The sequence below is a fragment of the Polistes canadensis genome, unplaced genomic scaffold (assembly GCF_001313835.1).
Source record: "Polistes canadensis isolate GaletaPanama2010 unplaced genomic scaffold, ASM131383v1 scaffold_4, whole genome shotgun sequence".
Taxonomy (NCBI): domain Eukaryota; kingdom Metazoa; phylum Arthropoda; class Insecta; order Hymenoptera; family Vespidae; genus Polistes; species Polistes canadensis.
Genome location: NW_014569551.1, coordinates 2,016,813 through 2,028,129, shown reverse-complemented (window position 1 = coordinate 2,028,129; position 11,317 = coordinate 2,016,813). Strand labels below are relative to the sequence as shown.

At 30.5% G+C, this 11,317-nt stretch overlaps 1 protein-coding gene across 3 annotated transcripts in view; it reads right to left on the bottom strand.

The window, feature by feature from the left end:
* Window positions 1-11,317, bottom strand: part of LOC106787185 (sodium/potassium-transporting ATPase subunit alpha) — a 77,570-nt gene that overhangs the window by 43,766 nt on the left and 22,487 nt on the right. The gene's annotated exons all lie outside the window — the stretch shown is intronic.

Here is an 11,317-nt window from a genome sequence, read left to right as displayed (position 1 = left end):
AAGAGAAATAAATTATAAATAATCATACACTTTCTTTCTTAACGATTAAAATTATCAATGATAAAATGGAACTGCATATAGCGTAAAAGAAAAAAAAAGAAATAAAAATGGCTTTAAAAAAAAATAAAACTTGGAAGATGAAAAGAAGGAAAGGGGGAAGGAGGAAGGGATTATAAGTGTTATAATAAAATCCTAATGAGCGTGTAACGATTGAAATTATCAATGATAAAATGAAACTGCATATAGCATAAAAGAAAAAAAAAAAAGAAATAAAAATGGCATTAAAAAAAGGAAAACTTGGAAGACGAAAAAACGGGAAAGGGGGAGTAAGGGGGGTAAGGGATGATGGTGGTTGTTTGAACTACGGTGTTCATCGAGCGAACGATTCGCACTGACGCGAGTTATGCAATCGTCGAGACTGGCCTTGCGCCAATCTTGCGTATCACTCGAACTCGTCCGACAGACAAAGAGAGAAGAGGAAAGAGACTGCCCGATGGATATAAAAAAAAAAAGAGACAGAAAGAGAGAGAGAGAGAGAGAGAGAGAAAAGAATTAGAGAGGAGACACAGAAGAAGATAATATGGAAGGAAAGAAGAGGAACGGGGAAGGGAATTACTATGAGAACGAGGGTGAAGGGGGTGAGGTGGAGGATGATGGTAGTGGTGGTGGTGATGGTGATTATGGTACAAGGGGAAAGGGGGAAGGAGTGTGTCGATCGTACACACGTTCTGCGTGTGACGCAGGTTACGAAACGCGTATACCGTTTGATATTTCTATCCGTGTATGTGTAACATGTGCATATATATATATATATGTGTGTGTGTGTGTGTATCCAACATGACGTGTATGTTAAACGTATGCTTTCATGTGACGCGTAATGTATGCATGCATGCATGCATATGATACGTGTACGTTTGTTAAATGTAGAATTTAGACTTGTATGGTAAGAAGAATATTTGTTTTACAGTTTTATTTAAGAAGAAAAAAAAAAGATATATGACTAAAATGAGAAAATAGTAAATAGAAGAAGAAGAAGAAGAAGAAGAAGAAGAAGTAATTATTTATCAGAGTTTTGTGATCTTTCGAAAAATTGTCTTGAAAAAATAATCGCTTTAAAATATACGTGAATGGGTTGAAATATTTTGAGCTTGGCACATAAAGAGTAGGTTGAAAAGTTTTGAGCCTGGCACGAGGAAAGTTGAATAAAAAGTCGTAAGCTTTTTTAATAAGATTTATTTAAATGAGAGAAGGACAAAAAATCGTCTAACTAATATTATCTCTCACGCGTATCTCTTATTAAATTCCAAGAAATGGAAAAACTAGGAAAAAAATTGTATGATAGTAATCCAATAGGTAATTAGATTTCATAGTAGATCGTATTGTTCCTTACTCGAATATCACGATACAAGTGTACTTGACTAGGATCCTTGAATTACTTGCTTACAATATATGACACTTGTTTTTTTTTTAAGAATAAATTTCAAAATAACGTGTGTAACACACGGTTCGTCGTCAGGTATCGATAGTGTTACACGACAGTGTTTGTGAGAGTCACAAAAATAATTGAAAATTCATTAAAGAAATATATACCATGAAATTGTAATTTTGGGATTTAGGTTAATATTGTATTATCAATTCACGTGTAACAATTCGTAAGAAAAATGTGTTTTTAATCGTTTTACAATTGTTTATTGAAAATGTTATCTTTCGATTTAATTTCACGTGACGATTGAAAGGCATAGCGATCTTGAAAAGTTGACAACTGGCATACTTGAACTCTATCCGAGAGCAAAGAATGAAACCAACATACAAGAGATAAGGAAAGAAAAGAAAGAAAGAGAGAGAAAGAGAAACAGTATAGCAATGGTCCAGCTCGTGCGTGGTACGAAGAGACGAACGAATGAGTATATACACGTATTTATATGTATATAAGTAAACATATAAGTGTGTCTGTATATGTTTATACACGCAAGAAAATTTTCATAGTGTTCGTCGTTGCTATCTTTCTGGTACGTGGCTGGTACCATGATAAGAAAGAGAGAGAGAGAAATATCGTCACGTGCAAAAGATGCACCGGAAGTTAAATTGTGCTAGCTAGCTAGCTAGCCGCCATCTTGAACGTAAACTTATTTTGCAATTTATTTCTCTTTTTATTCATTTTTTATAATTTTATTTTCATTTAATTATCATTTAATCTTACCTTTTTTATACATACATATATATTTTTTATTTTATTATATATATATAGAATAAAATAATGTGTGTGTGTGTGTGTAATTCTTTTATGGAATTGTTAAACGCACGCATATATATGGATGTATATTTGTTATTAAATATTAAATAATATATTACAGATGTTTTTTTTTTTTTAATACCGCAATTATTTTCGACATTTTAATAATTAATTTTCTTATTAGAAATTATATACGATAAAGGGCAATAATATAAATAACGTTATTATATATATTTTTCCGATTAATATAAAAAATAAATGAATAAATACATTTATTCTATCATCGATCGGTTTTTACTTTTAGTAATTATTACGTAAAACGTTTTCGATTCTAATAAAATACTAATAAAAAGTGATAAATTCTCGAGAGTTAAGTATCGGTAAACTCGTAAGTGTTAAACTACCACAACTACCATTAAATTCGTAAGAGTGCAAAGAAGAGACGAAGGTAAATTCATTTAAGATGCAAAACTCAATAATCGTTAGATCGTTTATGGCGTGATGGCTCGTTCAGAGAAAACGTAAACAACAACGATGAAGAAGTATCTTCGAGATAGTACAAATAATCCTCTTCGATCAACTATACTATGAATAAATTATTCACACGCAGTATGAAAAAAAAAAAAAGATAAATAAATTTACTTTAAAAAACTTAATTAGAAAAATATTTTTATAGAAAACAAATGTGTATAAATGTATAAACTTTTATTAAATATCTTTTAAAGTATACTAATATATTTTTAATGCAGAAAATAAATCAAGTAATTTTCTAACTATAATAATAAAAAAAAAAAAAAAAAAACTAATTGTAAGAAGAAGAAGAAGAAGAAGAAGAATGATTACTATTATACTAAAACGGTGATTTCCTTTACGACGATATATATATATATATATATATATACACAACGTACAAAACGAATTCGTTTAAACTAATATAATAGTTAGCGCCGAAAATTAAATTATAATTGTTCTCATTTAATGAATCATGCGTGAGTCATTTAAATGATTCACGACTTCCGAAAGCACCATAGTTCCGTTTATAACCCACGCTTTCCTTGAACGTAACTTACATGATGCATATTTACTTACATATTTACTTACATATGTGCATTAATTAACATACGCATAATCTAACAACACGTATTATTTTTTCATTCGGTTTACCAAAAATTTTAAATCGGGAAAAATGTAATATTATTCCTGTTGAAAAATAATCGACGAATAATGATGAATAAATTTGAGCATGATCGATACCGTCAATAATCATAATACGAAACAATTTTAAATTAACATTTGAATTGCAAAATATGTAAAATAACACTTTTTAATTTTGCATTAAAATACGAACGAAATTTTATTAAATTCCAACCCAATAATAAAACATACACACACACACACACCTATCTCTCCGCCCCCCCCCCATTTCGAAAATAATAAGAAATCAATCATTGCATAATCGTTACAAGGTCTTGTCAAAATGCAACTATGTAAATTCTATTCCAGTAATCGTATTGGTTAGTTCAATTGATTATTTGCTAGGAGTAATTGTTGTTGTAAAGTCGATAGTAGGACGATTATCGAATGCTAACCTAACTGCACCGTTGCATACCAACACTGGCTAATAATTACCTACACGATAATTCTAAGTTATTTGTATGCGTTTACTATATACATATATATATGTGTGTGTATGTATTTGTGTGTGTTAAAGCGCATTTGTAATACGTCGTAAATGTTTTTTTTCTTTTCTTTTTTTTCTTCTTCATTAAAATGTTTGTTCGAATCATAACAGCGTTAATAATTTTCTACGATTAATCGATCTACTTTTTAAACAATCTACATTTTTTTGTTTTGCATACTCGTTTGTCTATTTCTTTATTTGTTAATTTTACAATTGAATCGAGTATAGAATAGTTTCAAATAAGAGCAACAATTTTGTAATTTGAAATAAGCACGTTTAATTAAAATTGACGAATTATTTTTGATCATTTAAATTCGTTACCCAATGATTTTATATTTTAATTCGTATAAATTTTAATATATATATATATAAAGGGATTCACGAGTATTAATTAATTGTAAAGATGAAGACAAAATTTTAATATCAAAAGACAATCAAATCAATGTTAAATAAACATTTAATATTCATACACCCCCACTCTCCTCCCCAACTACCTTTCCACATATATTAATTACACGTATAAATAATTACATCAAAAATGATAAATATATATACACACACACACATATATATATATATATATATATATATATATATATACATATGCATATATAAATATCGATTCTCGATTAGTCTTTTGACGTATTAAACTCGCGTAATCGTTCAACTTCTTATTACAACTCCTGGCGAGAAACATAGTAAACTTATAAATAAATCCGAACTGACGTTATTATTACGACGAATTCCTACGTCAATTCGGGTGATCTAAAATTTGACGCAAGACAAAGTTTTAAAGTAGAAACATAAGTGTGAAGAAGTGGGAGGTTTGAGTTGGGGGCGGTTTAGGGGTGATGGTGATGGTGGTGGTGGTGGTGGTGGTGGTAAGAGATGTTCGATTAGTAAGATAAACCACACGAACATGTATTATAGATTAAAACAATATATGTATCTGTATCTGTATGTGTATATAGGGGCATAGCACTAGCACATAAATGAGAAAGAATCTCAAAGTCGTTAAAAGGCTAAAATTAGAAGGCACATGTTAGCGTCGTTGCAGTTGTTTAGTTCTAAAAGGTAGGCGTTGGTTGGTTGGTTGGTTGTGTAAAGGTCACGTGGATTCCTGGATCTAACCGTTGATGATAATTTTATGCGACTTTTATTCTTTTTATTTGACCACAAAAGCACACACAGACACAGAGATAGACATAGAGAGAGAGAGAGGTACACACGCATACACAAAGCTTAGATAAACCTTCTGCGCTTTTACTTTTCCAAACCACCTGACTGTTATTTTTTTAACGAGACTAGAAGAAAAAGACTGACTCTTCCCGTTAACAGGCCAACCACCATTTGTTCTGATAAAAATCTCATTGTGTTAGTTGACTTTCGGATTTGTTTGATAAAATTTACTTTAATTGAATGTTTTTTTTATGAAGTACGAGAATGAACGGGACAAAGAAAAAAAAAAAACTAGGAGAAACAAAATAAAATGAAATAAAATATATTATTGAATGAACCACGTCGATTAACGTTGATGGAAAAATTTATGAATGAGTCCGATGAAATACAATTCCTCGCGAACAAGTACCGTGGGAGGTTAAGATAAAAACAATGACGTTGGAAAATCCAGTCAATGGTCGTTAATTATTACAAATCCAAATGAAATTAATTAAAACGATTGCACGCACGGTTGGTTGAATTACGGGTGAATAAAATTTTTCTTGAATTTTTTTTCTACGTTCAATAATTTAATCGAAAATTTGGTAAACTAACATTAAGCGGTAAAATTTGTTGATCATTTAATATAAACTCGTGTAATTTTCCAGTAACTTCTGAAACACGCTATATTCTTATCCCGTAACTTTTTTATTTCAATCGAAAGTGTTATTCGACTTGTGAAAAATAATTATCAATTGTAATTACAGGTATATAACTAATTATTTATAATAATAAATTTTTGTAACAAAAAAATTTATTTTAATAAGTCTACGAATAAGTTTAGTCAAAAAAGATGAAATTTGACGCGTGTCTATGAAGAAATTAGTCAACGTTGTGATCAGTCAATATAATTATGAATTTATGAATAATAAAATTATAAGTCAATGATTTTATCTTGATTACGGTTCAATTAAATATATTTAAAGCATTGATCTGACAAGAATCTACGAAGAAATTAATCAACGTTATGAACGTTTACGATGTAATCAATAAATGAATATAAATGAATGGTTATAATCACAATGAAATATTTGTTAAATAAAAAAGTCATTATATAAAATGTTTTATTATTCGACACACGTGTATGTCGGAAGAAAATATTAATGAATCTACGATAAGATTAAAATCAATCTATGAATTTATGAATAAGATTATACTTTTCAATTCAATGATTTTTGTTAATAAGTATTGTTCGATTTAAAAGAACGAGTCGATCTTATACGATTAAATAATATCAAATAACGGAAATATATTAACAAATACAAAGTTTACCGCTTATAATGTTATATAAGTGTGCGTGTGTGTATACGTTTGATAGAATACACGTGGAAGCGCGTAGGAGGAGTACGCACATAGTAGAAATTGTATAGCACGTGGGGAAGAGGCATCGTATCAAAGAGTGATAGAGAATAAGTGAATGAGTGAGTAAGTGAGTGAGTGAGTGTATGTATATATGTGTTTGTGTGCTGTGTGTGTGTGTAAAAGAGAAAGAAAGAAAAAGAAAGATAGATAAAAAGAGAGATAGAAAGAGAGGGGTAAATGCACGTAACCGTTCTAAGGAGAGAAACATTTCTGGTGAATCACGGGTGGTGTTGTACCGGATCACTCTGGTTTCGTCAGCCCATTCACCAATCCACAATTTGTACCGGTTAGAGCCGGTAAATCGACGACAGACAGTCTTATGCGACTTGATTAGCAACTACCGGTTTCTCGCGTACCTGAACATCAATGAAAAAGATAGAGAGGGAAACAGATGGATGAGATACAGTTCTTTACAAAAGTACATATACTTGAATAAACGTTCTTTTGGCAAGGATTATACAAAGTTTTGACATTTAACAAAATTTAATTATGAATGATCATTTCCGATTATTAATTTAAAATCAATTCGATATTGTATGTGTGTGTGTGTGTTTGTGAATTCCAATATAATAAAGGATTGAACAAATAGTCAACAGTTAACTCTTACAGGTAACCAGTTCTGAACAATTCTGACACACGTACGAAATAAAACAATACTATTCTTTTTGCACTTTGTATACTTCAAATGAATTTAATATCCTTATGAATTAATGAATTAACCACAACACTTTCTTGACCACCCAATAAATATACAACGAAGATAGATATGCACACACACATACATACAGATTGACACTATCTTTTACACTAGTCCTCTTGCCATTCAGTAGTAACAATAAATGATGTCTTGTGCGTATCGTAGCCAGTTCTAACCGGAAAAACGGCGACTGGCAGTCTCAAACGATTCCGATAGTGTCGTTCAAGCTAGCAAAGCAAGCAAACAACCAAGTATACAGCCAACCAACCAACCAACCAAACAACCAACCAACCAACCAAGCCGGATTGGATACCCTGACTCTCTCTCTCTCTCTCTCTCTCTCTCTCACTCTTGACACTTCAATTTCAATCTCTCGTGCGCGTTCACGGTGAACGAACACGACTTCTAGATTGTCTGCTTTATCAAAGCGTTACAGTGACCTCCTCATGCCAACCTAACCAACTCTCTCAAGACTTTTTACCAAAACTTCTCAGAAACTTCCTTCATAGCTGTCAAGCCCCTTCCTTTTCTATTTTTCTTTTTTTTTTTTTACACCCCTTCCAATTCCTTACGACTTATCCAACAACTTGTGTTTAACTGAAAAGATTTTATCAAAAGGATAAGAAAAAGAGTTTTAAATCTTTTTACACGAGTAAAACTGTTGAATCGAAAATATGACAATAAAAAAGATTCCCTTTCCCTTTTATCTTTTTTGTTAATAATAAAACAGTCGAAATAGAGACAAATAAATTTGGTCAACTTATCGAACGGTTCGAAAGTTATTAGAGAAAAATCAAAACGTAGGGAAATAAATTATCTTATTATTTGTTTAATTATTAGAGGGAAAATATTTAAAATAAATAAAATAAAATGTAATTTAAATTATTAAAAAATGTGTGGATTGACTAAAACCCGAGTATATAAAAAAAAAAAAAAGAAAAAAAAAAAAAGACCGTTCAACGTTTTAGCTTTTCTCTCGGTGAGAAAATAGTAACACGTTTGCGAATAGTGATGCGGTTGGATACATGGAAATCTCGTTTCTTTTCTTTTTTTTTACTTTATTTTTACGAGTCTTTATTTCTTTTTTTTTCGAGACAGTCGTTCTCCACCTTTTCCTTCCCTTCTTTTTTCTTTTTTTGTCGCATAACGTCACTCTGAGTTTTACTGCAAGCATACCGGTTGCAATACTTCAAAGGTAACACGCTGGTGGGTCCTTCAAAGAGTGCAGTCATTATTATACTAGAACTTGCTCGTATAAACACTGCAAATAAATTAGTAAGAATTTAAAAAAAACGGACAAAAAGAAGAAGAACAACAACAACAAAATAAACCACACTTGACGTCAGTATATTTTATTTGCTCATAAAAAAAATCATTTGATTCATAAACCTGAGAGTACGACTAATCTTTCTTTGTGTGATTAAATTTCTAAACATTTTTTCTGATATATTTCGTTCGGCATCTTCAATATTATCGTGTCATAGATACTTACAAAATTAATTTTAAAAAGATACAAAAGTCTGTGCAATATTTGATCAATGATTTAACATCGTAATAAAATAGTTTGAAAATTCTGGAACAAGTTTTCGAAAAAATTCGCCAATTAAGGAAAGATCTACGAAAAAATCAATCAATGAGCTCAAATATATATATATAATTAAATAAATCACAACGTAATCCAATACAAAAAAAATATTAATTTAAAGTAGAGTCTATGAAATAATTAATCAACGATTATACTTTGTTAGATTTAAATTGTCCAAATTTTTGTACGAGTGTTCGAAAATATTTATCAATGGAAAAAAAAAACTCTTTCCGTAATAAATCATTGACTAGAAATACATTTATAAACTCATCATCGAATTAAATTTACAAATTAACGAATCATTGATCGAACCGTATTGTAGAATCATTTAAAAAGAAGATACATCCCAACAAATCATTAACTTAACAACACCGTAGACTCGTATCGTGATCATACCTTTAACATATATTAATATTATTATACTTTTAATCAAATCATTGATTAAACCAGATCTTTAAATTCATTTGAAGTTGAAAACTTCGTACAAATTTCATTTGTCTAAACAATCCATACCTTAAACCTCATATAACAATAACCTCAAGTACCTAATAGTTAAATAACGATCAACAAATCATTGACTCGACAACACCATAGACTGACTGAGTGTCAAGTCACACTCGACATACTTTTAACGTCAAGTCCGTTCACATAAACGATGAAAAGTAGAAGACTAATACTTTGTCTAATACTTTGACAAAGAATGGGGATGCTGATAACGACATGTAGGAGGAGGAAGAAAAGGGGTTAGGGGTTAGGGGTTAGGGGCAGGGAAAAGGGAAGGGGAGGAGGACGTTCGAGTTAACACGAGAATGGACGCAACCAGGACGATCGATGTGGAGGAACTGTACCGGGTCTTATCGCGACTCAGCAAACTGCTTCCCGATAACAACTGGTTCGTTGGTTTGGAAAATCAATGACCCTAATCATCATCCTACCGATATGCGGCTTGGCTCCGATCATCATTACAATTTATTCTCATCGAATAAATTATTACAATCTTGCGTTTTAGTAATTCCAATTTTTATTCTTGTTTTCGATCTCTACCCTTTAAAAAAAAAAAAGAAAAAATAATGATCCTGAATTATTGGGATAAGGAAATTAACGGGGTAACAAATTTCTACGAATTTTTATCGTTTATTTAAAAATATCAATTATCATCATTGGGCGTGAGGGGGCGTGGAGAGGTGAAAGGGATTAACGAAAGCTTTGCTTTTTATTTTCATTGACATTTTCATGACACGAAATGGAAATGATGGAGAAAAGCTGAAACAAATATAGGAATAGAATAATTTTAACACGAAGGAGAAAAGTTACACAAAGTTATTATTATTATTTATTAAATATTAAATTATCCGTATAATATATATATATAATTTTGTTGAATAATTTTTAATACGAAACAAAAAGAAATCTCGTATACGTTTAAAATAAAATTTAATAAATAAATAAATGTGATCGGATTGCTAATAACAATAATCAAGTGGAATGTATTGTTTCATATAAAAAAAAAAAAGAAAAAGAACCGAAATAAGTAGACGATAAACAAAATAATTGATATTTTTGATAATCGGCGCATATATTATAAGATGAATCAAAAGTTCGTGTGTTTATTGTGTTGAAACTGCATAATGGATATAATATATAAAATGTACTTTTGGAAATATTCATTTAAAACGTACGAACTCTTTTTTGTTCACTCTAACATACATATATATAACACTACATATATATATACACAAACAGGTTGAAAATGACATAGATGATGTTACTTATTCGCGTGCTCGCTCGTGTCTATGGTGACCGTGACTGTATCTGCGTCGGAGGAAGAGACACATTATACTTAATCTACCTCTGACTACCTCCTACTTCGTGTTTCGCGATCGTGATGCGACTATGATGTGAGATAAAAAGAGACAGAATGATATACAGAAAAAGACAATGCGTATATGTGCATACATATATTCATCTTTGTCCTATCTCTGTGTGTGTGTGTGTATTTATAAGAGAAAGAAGAGTATGAAACAGATCGGAGCCAGTGACTCATCGTTATACCACGTTCAAAACACTTTTAACGCCCGGTATGTACCGTTTATCGGTTCTTTTTCTTTTTTTTTTTTTTTTACGTGCCCACATATTATAGCGTTTATTATAAACTTAGCGAACACACGAGACAAATGTATAATATGAGATGATATTGCATAGAGATAACGCATTAACGTTTATGATATACATATTTTTTAACGACTATGTCGATAAGTGTTATTAAGTTTAAGTGCATTGTAAAATTCATTATACCGACTCTAATCTTTTTATCTCAATTACTCTGTGTTGCTCCTTCATTATTTTTCTTACGTTTTTTTTTTTTTTTCTTTAACTTGAAAACGTTACGAGTAAATGATTTAAAACGATGATTTTTTTCTGTTTAACATTATAGATAAGACGATATACGAGATATGATATATTTAAAAATTGTACCAATAATTAAATATAATTTGACGACAAATTTTTCTCGTTATAGATAGAACATTTAAAAAAAAAAAA